This window comes from Alligator sinensis, unplaced genomic scaffold (genome assembly GCF_000455745.1).
Source record: "Alligator sinensis unplaced genomic scaffold, ASM45574v1 scaffold865_1, whole genome shotgun sequence".
Lineage (NCBI taxonomy): Eukaryota > Metazoa > Chordata > Crocodylia > Alligatoridae > Alligator > Alligator sinensis.
In genome coordinates, this window is record NW_005842146.1 from 140,370 (window position 1) to 156,504 (window position 16,135).

Below are 16,135 nucleotides of genomic sequence, written 5' to 3' on the forward strand. Positions count from 1 at the left end.
TGAACTATAAAATGCATAATAATGCATTAAACATTTCTTAATCTTAAAATAGAAATCACACTAAATTGCTAACATAAATTTTACTAAATTGCAAATAAAATAATTTTGAATTATTAAAAGGATGTTGAACACTGAGAAAATATCTTGCTGGATACTGTAGATGCCTTGAGGCAGTTATATTGTTAAAAAGTAAAATGCAATACTATAAAACCAAAAAAAGTTATTGACTTTTTACTTACATTCCTCTTCTGTTATTTTTCACTAAACTTTGATAAAATAAAAGTATATTGTATAAATATAATTATTGGATACAATCTACAGTCCCTGACATGGTATTTTTATATTTATATAGCAAGGTCTTTTATATAAATCACACTAATATTCAAACCAGAATATTTTCTATTTATGGAATTGAATAGATAATCATTCAAGACTATCTCTGTTTCAGTACAAAATAAGAGACATCTTTCCCGTGAGCTACAGTTAGTGTGCAAACTACTATATTTACCTCTGTATCAATTATTTTAGTTGGTCTGCCCTTTCCTTCCAGTTACCAACTAGAAGAATTACAATTTGTGAATCAGTATTAATTATTATCAAATAGAAAGCCAAAAGTTAGGGTCTCGTTCTATCTTGTATATACAAAAAAAAAATCCCTTATTATCAGTAGAACTCCTTCACAATGTTTGATTGTGTACTAAGGAAAATATCTAGCAAAATAGATAGGGACAGACATCCCAAAGAAGGTGCATCCATCATGGACAGCTCCATATTGTCTTGCCCCTATGTGGTAATTAACATGTCCTGAAGCTACACCCTGGGATAGATTGCCTAATGTAGATATGATTAATTTGGTATAGATGCAGTCAGAATTATGTTTCAGTGGTGTAACAAGCAGGGCTTGCATCCTGGGAAAACTATGCTGAAGAGTGAGGGGCCCATAGTTCTGTGAGTGCAGGGGGGGTCGATGTGGGTTTTAAGCCTAGGGTAGGGGAGAAGGGCATTCAGCAGTCTTCCCCAAAACAGTCTCTACCTATTGGTGGTACTGCAGCCACATACTCTGCCTACTCCAAGTCTTGCTCTTAAAGCAGCAGCGGGGTGGTGTCTGTGCACTGACTGTTGCTGCCCCAGTGCTATGGAGCTGCTCTTGACACTGGAGCACAGAACCTGTGGGGGTGGGGAACAATTTTGGCATCCCTCCTAAGTCAGCGCCCAGGGCTGGTGCTCCTCTTGCCCACCCCTAGTTGTGTTACTGTTATATCTGCTTCCATTTATTTTAGGTGGAGAATATTTGGCCTACATTTAAGTTTGCATTCCCCAAAGATCTGGGATGAAATAATGTCCCTATAGAAGTAAGTGGGAGGTGGGGGTAACCCTCTCATAACTTTAATGGAATAAGGATGTCACCCCTAGGCATAAATCATCAACCCAGTGTACAGATTTATTAGTTACACAACTCTCATGTTACTAAGGCTGATGTCTGATACAGAAGTCACTAAGGCTTACTTATGTCTGATACATGAGGGCTTCTAGAATCAGGATCTACATGTACTGACAGAGTGAAATCCTGAAGCAACTGAGCTCAATGGGAATTTTGCCTTTGATTTCAGAAGGGCCAAACTTTGTTTACTTTTACATACACAGAACAATGTCATAATTTGACTTTATTTTGATAAACAAATAAAAAGGATTGGAGCAGATTTTAAGACACTGTATATGTTCTTTTCCAGTAGTCAAAGGGAAATGTATGGGCTCTTGTTGCCTGTCTGGAAATCCTCTTTGGGACAGAGTGTTCTCCAAGCTTTTACTTTGTGCATTTTTCATGGTTTAGCTCTAACCTTGAATTTGTACTAGGCTTCATTAAGGGGAATTGGGGACCTGGCCAAGAGAGAGATAGGATTGTTTGTGTTTTGGAATAGCACTTATCATGTGCTGGGATCATGTTATACAGAGCACAAATCTTACCTGTATCTTAGTCTGATTTTTGATGGGTAGAAGAGACATTAAATCCCTTTTGGCTTATCTGAGAGATAAATTACCTTACCTTTTGTGCAGCAACTTATCTACACTCCTGGTTTTACTGAATAACAGGCTGCTACCCTCTGCAGCCCACAGAATCCCCTCCCCATCACTGGATTGCTCCCCTGCACCCAAATTGGCCCCTCCACTTCAGTCCCCCCACCACTGCTCTGATGGTTGCCTAGCCACCCATATTGTCTTCTCTGTTCCCCACCAGCTTGCCCTCCCCCAGGATTTGCTACCCTGGCTGGCACCCTGGTCAGCCAGAGGGTGGGTGGGAGGGGTTCCTTTTCTCTGTCTGGTCCCAGGCTCCCTGCAGCCCCCACTGTGCATCTGTGCCTAGATCCAGCCTCTGCTGGGTCCTGTGGCTGCCTGGCATCTCCCTAGGATGGGGAGGAGAGTTGGGGGTGGGGGGGAGGCATGGAGCTTCTGGGACTCTGTGTAGGGGCTGGATCTCGGTGCACAGGGGCAGCAGGGGCTACAGGAAGAGACGGGAAATTCCACTCCTGCTGCTGCTGTCACAGGATGATTGCTCCTGCTCCTGCTCCTGCTGTCACAGGATGATTGGAGTGGCAAGGCAGTAATCCAGAGGTGGAGGGGGTGATAGATGGGGGTGCGTGTACATGTGAGGGGACTTTTGGGGCAATCAGGACTTCAGGAAAGCAATCCAGGCAGTAGGAGGGTATTGCAGGGGGGCAGTCTGGGAGTGGAGGGGCCAATTGGAGGCTGGGCCGACAGGATAGAGGGGATGATTCATGGATGATTGGGGGGAGAAATGGGAGGGGGGCAGTGGAGGGGTGATTCAGGCAGCATGAATGGCCCCTTCCTTTCTCTGGCCTTGTCACAGCGATGTCCTACACGAGGGCCGTGATCTCCTCAAGGCCCCCTTCCCGTGCCAAGTTGGCCTAAGGGCACCCTCGAATTCTTGCCCGCCACATCTTTGATGACACTATATATTTGGGAGGCTGCCTTTTACACCCTCTTGGCCACTTCTCGCTGGTTACTTGGACCCTGTGGTTTCCTGGACCCCTCGTGGGTCCCGCTCTACAATGGGTGCTTCAGGGGCACCCTAGCCTTAGGGGTTATGCGTGGCTCCAACCACCCCTGTACCATGCTCCAAGCCTCGCAGGTGTAACGGACGTTGTTCTGTCTCTCTCTGTCTCTACGCCCCCTCGGGCACTCAGGCTCTCCACAGCCCTGTCTCTCTCTGGGGCCTTCTCAGTAATGCCGCCCTCCTCTGGGGCCTTCTCAGTAATGCCGCCCTCTCTCTGGGGCTAACCACGCCCACACTGGGGCTTCTCAGTAATGCCACCCCTCTCCAGGTTCTTCTCAATAAATGCTGCCCTCTCTCTGGGCTCACCATGCCTGCACTGGGGCTTCTCAACTGCCCCTCTCTGGGGCTGGGGTCAATGTACCCTGAATGCTGTGCCCTCACTGGAGCTGGGATCCCCACACTGCTGTGGGTCCCCTATGAGGCCTCCTCCAACCCCTAATAGCCTCACCCAAACCACCAGTTACAAACAGCAACACTAACATAAGCCACTTGTCTATAACAAAAACGGAAGCCACCTGGCCATAACAACAGTCCAGCCTACCAGGGAATACTCCATCCCTCAGCCATGTCAGACGCTGCACCTTCAGTCAGGCTGCTCCTCTCTTACATGAGAGAGAGAGCTCCTTCCTCCTTGGCTGTCAGCAGGGAACTGCCTCTGGCCGCAGCCCCTATGGTTTATAAGGGAGCCAGGCCCTGCCCCTTCTGGTCAGCTGACCTCCTCTGATTGTCCTGGCAACCAACAGGTGGGCTCCTTATTCCCTGCTAGGGCTCTTTCCTCGGCAGTTTCCCCTCTCGACTTTCCCTAGCCATTTCCCCTCTTTAGAAGCAGGGCACCTAAGTGCTCTGCAACAGGCCTATACTGCAGCTAGAGAGTCTGCAAGTGGGGCAGGCACAGGGCACACTTAGCAGCTCCTAGCTACAGCCTTGGAGCTGCAGGTTGAAGCAGTGCATGTTAGAAGATATTATGTGATGACTGTAATGTGTAATCTCACCCTGTGAGTGCAAGCATGTTTCATGTTGTTCTTACCTTGACCTAAATTCTAGAGTGAGCCATGCAGATGTTTCATTGCACCATACAGGCATGTAATTTATTTCTAGCACTTATTACAGTCTAAAGGATGCTGCCAGCACTCAACAAATGAGCAGTGATTTGCATTTTACAATATACTTTCCAACATTATTTTTGGCATTTCAAGCAGCTGGGATGATGAAACAAGACAGGTCAGCTTTGCTTCACTTCAGTTAATACTTAATTTCAGTCTCTTCATATAATATCTTGACCTGATACCATTTAAATGTGGAGGATTTACTAATTCAGGCCAGCATGTCCTTGTTTCAGAAAATCTTCGTTTGGATTGGTGGAGCCTGTCCACCAATCAGGTAAGGGTTGGGCAGGACTGACTCTGCCCTGCCCAGAAGTGCGGTGTGAGGAACCTCCCAGACCTGAGTGAAGCCTGAATTTTGCAGCTCTGGCAAGACTTTGGGGGTGGAGCCTCCGAAGTGAATAAAAGGAGTCGTGTGCCCAGCACGCGGGAGATGTATTTGGGGATGACAAAGGAAGAAGGGGCTAAAGGGTTGGGGAAGAGCTGCCCAGCAGGTGAAGCAGAACCCAGAAGAGCCCCCCCTTTCCGGGACCAAAACCTCAGCCCTATCAGTGCACAGAGCGGTGCATGAGGCTCAGACCTTGGGGCAGCTTGAAGTAGTCTGGGTCTGCATCCCCTGGCAGGGGACCAGGGGGCTGTGCACAGATCAGTGCATGGAGCCCAGACCCTGGGAGCCGCTCGACGCAGTTCAGGTCTGCAACCCCAGCAAGCGGCCAGGGAGCGGTGCGCAGATCAGTGCATGGAGCCCAGACCCTGGGAGACACTTGAGGCGGCTTGGGTCTGCAAACCCAGCAGGTGGCCAGGGAACAGCGCATGGATCAGTGCGTGGAGCCCAGACCCTGGGAGCCGCCCAAGGTAGCTTGGGTTTGCCACCCCCGCAGGTGGCCAAGAGCGCAATACAGAGATAGCTGCACGGAGGGTCAAAGAGCTGATCGGGATTCTGGGAGCTGTTTCAAGGTGGTTCAGGTCCCCAACCCCTTCCATAAGAAGCAAGCTAAATGGTGCACACGTGGGTGTACAGGGCCGTGAGCAGGCCTCAGGATGGGATAGAGTCCCAGGCAGTGGCCAGCCACTATGCCAGGAGAGGGGCCCATCCCAAAAAGCCAGAGCAGCCTTGCATCACCAGGGGTTCGTGAGTGTTGGGAATAAGGGAGCCTTTGGGAGGGAGCCAGCAGGGGCCCCTGTGAGGTAGAGGGTCCCATCCTGGCCCTCAAGGAGTTGGAGGGGCCTGGAGTTTTGTCCCATTTTACCCTGGCAGAGCTGTGGCCAGGCTTCCCCTCATTGAATGGGGAGACCCTAGGATAGTAGCACCTTCAACAACCAGAAGGGTGAGTGGGTGCCTCATATTTTGTCATTTGCACCATATGTTTTGTCAGTTGAGGTTTCACTTTTATATGAGTACAAGTGTATTTTATCTTTGATTTCCACTGCATTCAGACAATGTTGTTTCATGGACTGTAAATAGTTAATTGCATTTATCCCTGTTGATGTGCTGTATTTACCTGTGTTTGCTTATACTTACCAGTTCCAGATCTGTTACTTACCTGGGTAGGTTGAAGCTCTATAGGAGGTATAAGTCATGTATGTAATATATTCCTATGTCATTGTATAAGTGATTACTTATCTGTATATATGAAAATATAAGTTTGTATTTAACTTTATTTTATTAATTAATAAACCTATATATAGTTAAGCAGTTGGGTCCTGGCCTGACTCTCTAGGGAACTGAGGGGAAACTGTGTGCGGTTGACAGTTCCCTCCCACAGCACCTCTGCCTGCTGACTATCCCTTTCAATTCAGAGAAACGGGGTCATATCCTGTGTTCGCCCGGGCTACATAAATGGTAAAAGAAGTTAGTAGTTATATTTTTGTACCTTGTCATTTGTATTTTTGTAAACTTGTAGCTTGTATTTTCTTCTGAGAGAGCGCATTTCCTTGCAATGTACCCCTGTACTGTCTATATGCTGTAAATAGTCAGTGATGGAGGTAGCATTCAGAATAGGCAGGCAAATATTCTCAGCAAGGCAATGTTCTCAGCTTCCTTTATTATACTCCTTCTTGATGTGCTTGGTTTGTTGTTGCTGTTTCTGTTTTGTTCTGATTTTTTTTAAAACAACTTTTCTGGCATTAAAGTGTATAAACCTTTAAAGTAACTGTAATGATATTTGAATAATTGCATATAGTTTGGCTGCCATGGCCTAAGAACAGATGTTTAACGGGGCCTTTCTTTTCCTTGAGAGAGCAGCAGTGGTGGCTGCTATTTGTGCATTCCCCCTAGGACAGCACTCAGGGCTGGTGCCCCATTACCCACCCTTATTTACATCACTGTTTGAGAATGTAAGTAGAATAAAACTCACTGTTGATTTGACCTAAGTTTAACAGTTGCCAAAAAAAACGCCCCCAAAATAAGCTCTCAGGTCTCTTACCTTTTACGGTATGGCTAGATGCACTAGTTTTCACTCTGAGTATGGGAACTCTTCTTATTTCCTATATTAGCAAAACTTGCCTCTACGGTGTTTTTTCATTACTACTATTCTAGTTATGTTAATGCTGTAGGATAGGCTACAACTGAGATAAGGGCCCTACTGAGTTAGCACTTTACAAACCTAATAATTAGAGCTGGTTTATGGTTTTCTACTTAACATGTCTTGGGGCAAAAAAATACAAATACTTGGAACATTCTGAGCAAAATAATTTTCTCCATACAGTTTGCAAACATTTTAAGTTAAAAAAAATAATACTGAAATTCTGAAAGAAAATTATTTTAAAAAGCAAGAGATATTTTTTTCCAAACAGCCTAAGAACTTCCGAAGTAGATAGTCAAGGTAGACAAAAGATTAAAGAAGGAAGTAGCATTAATTACAGGCAGCTGGCCCTGAAACCTTTCGTTTCATGGTTTTTATTGTTCAGACAGGCTCCAGAATAATGTTAATAAACCCCAGATGGAATGAAATATTCCTGGAGTTTCCTATAAAGTTTAATTAGACAACTTCATTGTATACAGATTGTGACCCCCCCCACCACACACACACACACACACACACACACACACACTTCCCTTTTTGTTTGCGAAGCTATATAGAGTGCTAGTCTCTATCTCCAGTTTTAATGATATAATAATTCTTTCCAGCATTAATGACCGCTACTCACCTTTGACTGGCATAATTTAACAGTCCAAAATATGTATGTGGAAACATGGGGTAATCCAATAATCCATTAGTGTTTCTCAAACTTGTACATAAAAATGTTTGCTGCAATCAGCTGTTCTGTTCCTTTTGGAATGTTAGCTTGACTCACACTACTCGCTCGCTCGCTCTCTCTCTCTCTCTGTTTTTTAAAACTTAAAACATCCATATCTTTCATATTGCATTTGCCTTTTCCTTAGTTTTAATCTGAGATATCTTTCTTCTGCTCCTGGTGTCCCCATTCTTTCCCCCCTTTTTTTTCTTGAGGGGTAGAGGGAAAGGTGTGTAAATTAGTTAATTCTCCTAACTCATCCTTTCTGTAAACAGGTTATTTTTCATCCATGTTGTTAGTTATGGCAGTTAGAGTAGCACACAGCACACTATACTGTCAAAAATCAGTTCTCAGTCAGTTTAATGTTCCTTTTCATTTAACTAATTTAAAAATCATTGATATGCAAGAAGGTTAACAAGTTTGAAAAATAATATATATTTTCATCCAATACAATCCAGTAGGTGACTTTAAATTCTGCTACTTCCAGAGTTCCCTTTTTAAACCAGTAATTCCAAGAAGTACTTTATTTCTTTTCTCTGGGATAATTCATATAGAGGAAAAGTTTTGGGTATGGAGGAATCTTTTCTTTTTTAAACATTTGAAAAGTGCACACAATTTTTCCTAGATTTCAGTACACAATTGAGCATTTCCTCCCCGCCCCCCCCCGCTCAAATCACTCCCCCACTCTTCTTGAAGCACGCCTATAAGTATTTTTAACATTATCCTAAAATAAATGTCCTATGATATATTAGTTCCTGGGAACTCCAATGAGTTTTGAATTCTGCTATTGATTCAATGTATTAAAGGGACATTAAGGGCCCCTCTACATGTGCAAGTACAGTTATGATGGGATCTAATGAGCAAACCACATAGTCCATAGTCCCCCACTCCGATGCCACAAGTGCATGTCAGGAGGCATGATTTTGGATTGTTCATTAGATTCCATCACTCCTTTTTGCTGGTACAGGGAAAGCCCAATCCTAGATTCCCCCTGCATTGGTAAGAAGCAAGCTTCTACAACTGGGAGTCCTCTCAGTTGAGGGTCTCAGAGCCATGGGGGTGTCCCCTGCTCTCCAGGGCTGGGAGATTATGGTAGCTGTGATCCCCCAGACCAATTTCATGCCCCTGCCCACTGGCAGCTGTGCCTTCTGGCATCCAGCATCCACAGCTATGAGACTCTGGGTCCCATGCTGCCAGGACCCACAGTCAGCACAGGGACCCTGCTACACATGCAAATTGCAAGCTCAGTAGCAACCAGCTATAAAGTCAGTACACGTTTTTGAAGTCTAGGTTTATAGTGGTTGGAGCTTTTTATGGTATGCCTGTGTAGTTGATAATTACACAATTAACCATTTAATTGCACGATACTTGTAATATATGGGGGCAAGGGGTAAGACTGAAGTCAAGGGCAGACTCTCCTTAATTTCAGTTAGTTTTGGATTAGGCTGGAAGTAAATAAAAGTAGCAGTTGCTTTACATAAATAGGTAGAGCACTTAGTTGTACCTCATCCAAAATTGAGTTTGTGTACAATAATATTTACCAATTCTAGTCATCATGAAACTGCAAACTCAGTTGTCTGTTTCTCCCCCCTCCCCTACCTGCCACTCCCTTTGGACCCCAGTCCTAGACCTATCCATGCCATGTGACCTGGCTAGCTGGGTACACGTTGTACTTTGAGCTGCTCAAATCTTGTGGTTTGAGCAGTGCAACACACAGTTCTGCAAACAGTTTGTATGGGGTTGCACCCCTAAGGGTGCAGGAGGGGGACTTAGCTCGAGGGGGGGGGGGGCCACACCCCTCCATAGTGCAGCAGCAGCGGGTAACTTGGGGCGCAATTTTGGCCAGCGCTGCACATTTCAGTGAAGGGTGTAGCCCCCACCAGGCTGCCTGTATCGCTGGTACTCCCTGCCACTCATGTGCAGCCTCTGCACTTGCACAGCAGGGAGGGAAACCCCACGTGCTGGAGCCAGCTGCCTTCCCCGCCGGGGTGCACAGCACCAGAGAGAAGCCTCAGGTACTGGAGCTACCTTCTGTAAGGGAGGGAAACCCCAGGTGCCTTCCCCCGCAGCCAGTTCCAGCCTAAGGCTTCTTTCTGGTGCTGCACAGCCCTGGCGGGGAAAGCAGCTGGCTCCAGCATGTGGGGCTGCACTCCGTGCTGTGTGAGTGCAGGGGCTGCATGTGAGTGGTGGGCAGCGCCAGCAATACAGGCAACCCAGCGAAGGCTGCGCCCCTCGTTGCCATGTGCAGCACTGGCTGGAGCCGTGACCTGATGGGCATCTGCACCCTGAGTGCGTTGCCTGCTGCTGCTGCCACGACTGCCTGCCGAGGCTGCACACCATGGGGGGAGCGTAAGAGGGTGCCTACACCCCCTATCCCCCAGCACAACCACGCAGTGCCCACCCCATGCTCTCTGTGGGCTCTGTACTGCTACTAGCCCCAGCCCCATGCTCTGAGCTCCCTCCCAGCTGGAGCCTCACCCCCGCTGCTTCCCTACTTGCTGCCCAGAACAAGCCGGAGACCAGGGAAGCAAAACAGGAGACCAGGAGGTGCAGCAACACAAACACTGTATACTGGCTGGCTGGGGCCCTTCTGCCCACGAGGGTGTAAGCCAGGCAATAGGGTCCGTTTTTGGATCTGCATGTACATGTGGGTGCCTCATTTCCATCACCGTGGGTGGAAGGGCTGGGCAGGGCACAATTTGCTGTGAGGCCCCACAGGCCAGATGAAAGTGCTTGGTGGCCTGGATGTGGCCCGTGCCATATTTTGACAACCCCTGACCTAAAGTGTGCTTAAAATTAGTTTCAGGTGTTAATGTGTGGACGATCCAGGAGCCACCAAAAATTTATTGTGTAACAACAGTTTTTTGTGGCTAGTAGTTATCAGCTATTTTCCTGCAGAATAATTAGTTTCACTGTTTGTGTTTTTCATAAAATGACCTACTCACTGGACAGTAAAATTGTGGCTGATATTTTATGGGCTATATTTTACAATTTTATCATCAATGAAGTGTAGGGTATCTGAATGTATAAATATATTGTGAGGAAAAAATGAACATTTTGTAGTTGGCTATTATTTAATCTACATCCTGCATACAAAAGGAATATGCTGCAATTGTGCTTTTAAACTACTGAGAAATAACCCAGGTTGTAATCCTTAATGCAGTTAAATCCTTCAGATGCAGTTAAATAAGATTTCTTCTCTTCTGTTGAAATTTCCTGTTATCACAAGCACTTCATTCAACTGATTGTTTGTCAGCAAGTAATGATAGTGTATTACAAATGCAGGAGCATAGGTGAATGCAAATCAACAACATCTATTGATTCTTTCTTTTTTTAAATGCCTTTTCTCCCTGTGTTGTTGTATAAGATAAATGTCTTTGTACTGCATTGTCAGTGTCATAAAAATTAAATGATGAAAGGACAGGAAGAATAAACCTCCTGTTGTATAAGCCTGAGAAGTCCATTTCTGTTGGATTTCAGATCTTATGTTTTAATAAAAGAAAATCTCACTGTTGGCTAAAAGATAAAGCACTATAAAAACAAGGTGGCAGTAAGAGAAGAAAGCTAATAAAGAAAATGTCAGCTAACTGAATTTTAGACTTTAGCTTATGCAGAAAGTTTGATGTTAGCATAAAGAATATCTTGTGGTCATCATTAGACTATTATTAGGAGAATGCACTTATCAAGTATAGGCTTAAAATATAAAGGATTTGGGCATGAATATGAAATCAAATCTTAGTTTTCATGATAACATACTTGTAGTTAAAATGACTCTCTAGTTATGGAGCAAGAAGAGTATTGGGGATAAAAAAACGGGCCATATAATGTTATGTTATAACCTTGATAACATTAATATTATTTTTAATAGAAGATAAAAAGGTCCATTTTCCTTGAATCTGAATTAATGTTATCTTTAATTTGCAAAGAAGATATTTTTTCTTTGATATGTCTTTTTTTCCTGACTTTTTGAATTTGAGTGTGAGCCAAGGTAAGGAGCCATGTAATAATATTATTTAAAACTTCAGACTTCAGACATATGCAACAAAGCTGTAATGCCTGAAGGAAATTTATCAATGATTTATTTAATTAAGTAGCCAAAATGTTTCTTTTTATAATTTCATAGCACAACCATAGATGTGGTTAAATTGCATGTTTCTTAACAAGTATGTTAGATTAATGTCTGCTGTTTTACAGGCCATTATATGCATTTTAGGTCATAAATCAGCAAGATATTAAAGCACATTTCTAACTTGAAGAACATGAGTAATTCAACTGAAGGCACAAAATCAATGGGACTACTTAACTGCTTCAGGTTAGGCACCTAATTAAGAAACTTTAATTATTAAACTGTAGAGCTGTATTTATGACTCATGTGGATAGGAAATACAGGCTTATCACAGATTGCTCTTTGAAATTTCATCATGTCTTCAAAAAGTTCTTTCCCTGTTGAGGAAAATTGTCCTATTAGATTTTGGAAGAGGAGTGTCAGGAAGTGGTGGAATTCCTTTATATTGAGCTCATTGGTGAGTTCCCTGTATACATGGTCACCATTCCTGTTTTGAAGGCAGGAAAGCTAGTCTATTGATTTAATTCAGTCAGATCCTTTATGTATGCGTTTTGCTTGGACTATTGTGGTTTTTAAATGTTACATATTATGGCCTAGGCACCTTTCTGTTTGAGATCTCTTAAAATCGATACAATATTGCTGAGGTCAGCTCTCTAGTTTCTCCAAAATTCTCTGGTAGAAAGACATCCATTGCTGCCTGTGTATAAAAAGACCACTGCCACTACTGTTTCCTTCACAGAGCTTTGAGCAAAAATAAAAAGACTGTGTTTGCACTGGAAGAACTTAGATCTTTATTAGAAGTGTTGTCCAAATGGCTAGTTTCGTGCCCCTGGAGGCTAGACCAATTTTACCTCAAGGAGAGAGTCACACACAGGGTGGGTCCGTCATGAGTTTATTGATTGCGCAAGCAATGTCTACAGAGGAGCTGATGCTCAAAGCTGTGTCGACCCCGAATTTCTCTCGAGGTTACACTTTTATAGCTTACATAAACAAAGGGCTACAGCGTGTCATACAACTATTGGCAGTACCACAATTTCCTTGTTGTTATGTCTTATCTTATGGGCTAGGCTTAGTTTGCTATTGGTTAGTATCTGCTGTCAAGTTTAGTGCATGTGTATTTCAAAAGCAGAACTGTGGCAAAAAGTTCTGTCGCATGCTCAGAGGAAAAGGGGAACTGCGGCAAAGTTAATGTCTTTTAGTAACCTTATACCTTAGTGTAACTTCAGGGCATTAGGCAAGTATGGTTACAAAATGCAGAGCAAGCAAGAAGGAAAAAGAAACCCACAACTCAGTCGTTAGGCCTCGTGCTTCTTACACAAGGGATCATGAGGGACTCATACAGTTATTACTCAAGTGAGGCCCAGGTCATGATGTATTTTTACCACACATGTACCCGTACTTACCTGCTTGTTAATGCATGTATGCACACACATGCATACATATACACACACACTGCTTCCCAGAAGCAAGTGAACGGAAGAGATAAGCAACAGTGAGCCCAGGGTCTAAGCACCACTCCTCATCCCCTCCTTTCCCCTGTTGCTGAATTTGGGGGGTGTAGGGAGGAGGAAAGAGGGGAAGAGGGAACAGCAGCAGGCTCTGGACCTGGGCAGGGGGTGGGGCACTGGCAAACCCAACCAGACAACACAAGCCATGTGAAGCCTGGGACTGGGAGGGAGGAAGTACCTGTAAACAAGCAGTTACTTGCTTAATTGACAAGTCATTAGGCCACCTATTGTTTTTATTTTTAACCTCATAGGCTATGGGTACTAGTTCCCCTCTCACTCTGCCCCTGATGAGGCCTCAAGTGGAATAATGTCCAGGTTTGGGTACTGCACTTTAAGAAAGACAGTAGAATTAGAGAAAGTCAAAACATGTTTGAGTTAAATGATTAATCATTTAACCTTTCATATCCCTATTATGTGTATTTTTTAAAAATATGACTAGGAGGCCTCAGGGAATGATACACCTATCAACCTACCAGCAATCTCCTGAAGGATTCTGGAACCAAATTATTAAACAATCAATTATTAGTAAATTGATTAAAAAGTTGTCAGTATGGGTTTTCCAAGATCAGAAGTTTTTCTCTGATATGATAACTAGATTCTTGGATAAGGAGAAAGCATCTATATGATGCCCCTGGTGAGGCCTCAGGCGGAATAATGTCCATGTTTGGGTACTGCACTTTAAGAAAGACAGTAGAATTAGAGAAAGTCAAAACATGTTTGAGTTAAATGATTAATCATTTAACCTTTCATATCCCTATTATGTGTATTTTTTAAAAATATGACTAGGAGGCCTCAGGGAATGATACACCTATCAACCTACCAGCAATCTCCTGAAGGATTCTGGAACCAAATTATTAAACAATCAATTATTAGTAAATTGATTAAAAAGTTGTCAGTATGGGTTTTCCAAGATCAGAAGTTTTTCTCTGATATGATAACTAGATTCTTGGATAAGGAGAAAGCATCTATATGATGCCCCTGGTGAGGCCTCAGGCGGAATAATGTCCATGTTTGGGTACTGCACTTTAAGAAAGACAGTAGAATTAGAGAAAGTCAAAACATGTTTGAGTTAAATGATTAATCATTTAACCTTTCATATCCCTATTATGTGTATTTTTTAAAAATATGACTAGGAGGCCTCAGGGAATGATACACCTATCAACCTACCAGCAATCTCCTGAAGGATTCTGGAACCAAATTATTAAACAATCAATTATTAGTAAATTGATTAAAAAGTTGTCAGTATGGGTTTTCCAAGATCAGAAGTTTTTCTCTGATATGATAACTAGATTCTTGGATAAGGAGAAAGCATCTATATGATGCCCCTGGTGAGGCCTCAGGCGGAATAATGTCCATGTTTGGGTACTGCACTTTAAGAAAGACAGTAGAATTAGAGAAAGTCAAAACATGTTTGAGTTAAATGATTAATCATTTAACCTTTCATATCCCTATTATGTGTATTTTTTAAAAATATGACTAGGAGGCCTCAGGGAATGATACACCTATCAACCTACCAGCAATCTCCTGAAGGATTCTGGAACCAAATTATTAAACAATCAATTATTAGTAAATTGATTAAAAAGTTGTCAGTATGGGTTTTCCAAGATCAGAAGTTTTTCTCTGATATGATAACTAGATTCTTGGATAAGGAGAAAGCATCTATATGATGCCCCTGGTGAGGCCTCAGGCGGAATAATGTCCATGTTTGGGTACTGCACTTTAAGAAAGACAGTAGAATTAGAGAAAGTCAAAACATGTTTGAGTTAAATGATTAATCATTTAACCTTTCATATCCCTATTATGTGTATTTTTTAAAAATATGACTAGGAGGCCTCAGGGAATGATACACCTATCAACCTACCAGCAATCTCCTGAAGGATTCTGGAACCAAATTATTAAACAATCAATTATTAGTAAATTGATTAAAAAGTTGTCAGTATGGGTTTTCCAAGATCAGAAGTTTTTCTCTGATATGATAACTAGATTCTTGGATAAGGAGAAAGCATCTATATGATGCCCCTGGTGAGGCCTCAGGCGGAATAATGTCCATGTTTGGGTACTGCACTTTAAGAAAGACAGTAGAATTAGAGAAAGTCAAAACATGTTTGAGTTAAATGATTAATCATTTAACCTTTCATATCCCTATTATGTGTATTTTTTAAAAATATGACTAGGAGGCCTCAGGGAATGATACACCTATCAACCTACCAGCAATCTCCTGAAGGATTCTGGAACCAAATTATTAAACAATCAATTATTAGTAAATTGATTAAAAAGTTGTCAGTATGGGTTTTCCAAGATCAGAAGTTTTTCTCTGATATGATAACTAGATTCTTGGATAAGGAGAAAGCATCTATATGATGCCCCTGGTGAGGCCTCAGGCGGAATAATGTCCATGTTTGGGTACTGCACTTTAAGAAAGACAGTAGAATTAGAGAAAGTCAAAACATGTTTGAGTTAAATGATTAATCATTTAACCTTTCATATCCCTATTATGTGTATTTTTTAAAAATATGACTAGGAGGCCTCAGGGAATGATACACCTATCAACCTACCAGCAATCTCCTGAAGGATTCTGGAACCAAATTATTAAACAATCAATTATTAGTAAATTGATTAAAAAGTTGTCAGTATGGGTTTTCCAAGATCCCAATACCCCCAAGCAGTAATGATTTGGAGGTCCTGGTTCGGGCAGTAGGGTTGCTGGATTCAAAGCAGTAGTGTGCTTGAAGGTAAGGCCTGGATTAGATAGGAGAAAGATTTCATATCTGGATTGCTGGGATGGATTCAAAAATTTCCCTCCCTCGCCTCCGAGGATCTCGGGAACCCCATGTGGTGTATGTATTTCCATATCAGCTCCCATAACAATCTTTTGAGCCTCCTCCACAAGGGTAGCAGTGGCGGCGACAGCCCTCAGGCATGCAGGCCACCCCTTTGCCACCGGGTCTAGGACTTTGGAGTAGTATCCCACGGGCTTCCAAGTGGGACCTACTGGCTGAGTTAGGACCCCTGAGGCCACTCCCTTATTCTCGTGCACATACAGTCTATAGGGCTTGCGCCCATTTGGAATCATCAACGCCGAGGGCTGCAAGAGGGCAGCTTTCAGTAACTCAAATGCATGTTGATTTTCCTTAGTCCATTTCCAGGT

General features: G+C 43.2%; 1 protein-coding gene across 1 annotated transcript in view; it reads left to right on the forward strand.

The window, feature by feature from the left end:
- NRG3 (neuregulin 3) overlaps positions 1-16,135 on the forward strand; it is a gene marked incomplete at its 5' end in the record, with an annotated part of 1,100,334 nt that overhangs the window by 114,270 nt on the left and 969,929 nt on the right. The window lies entirely within an intron of this gene.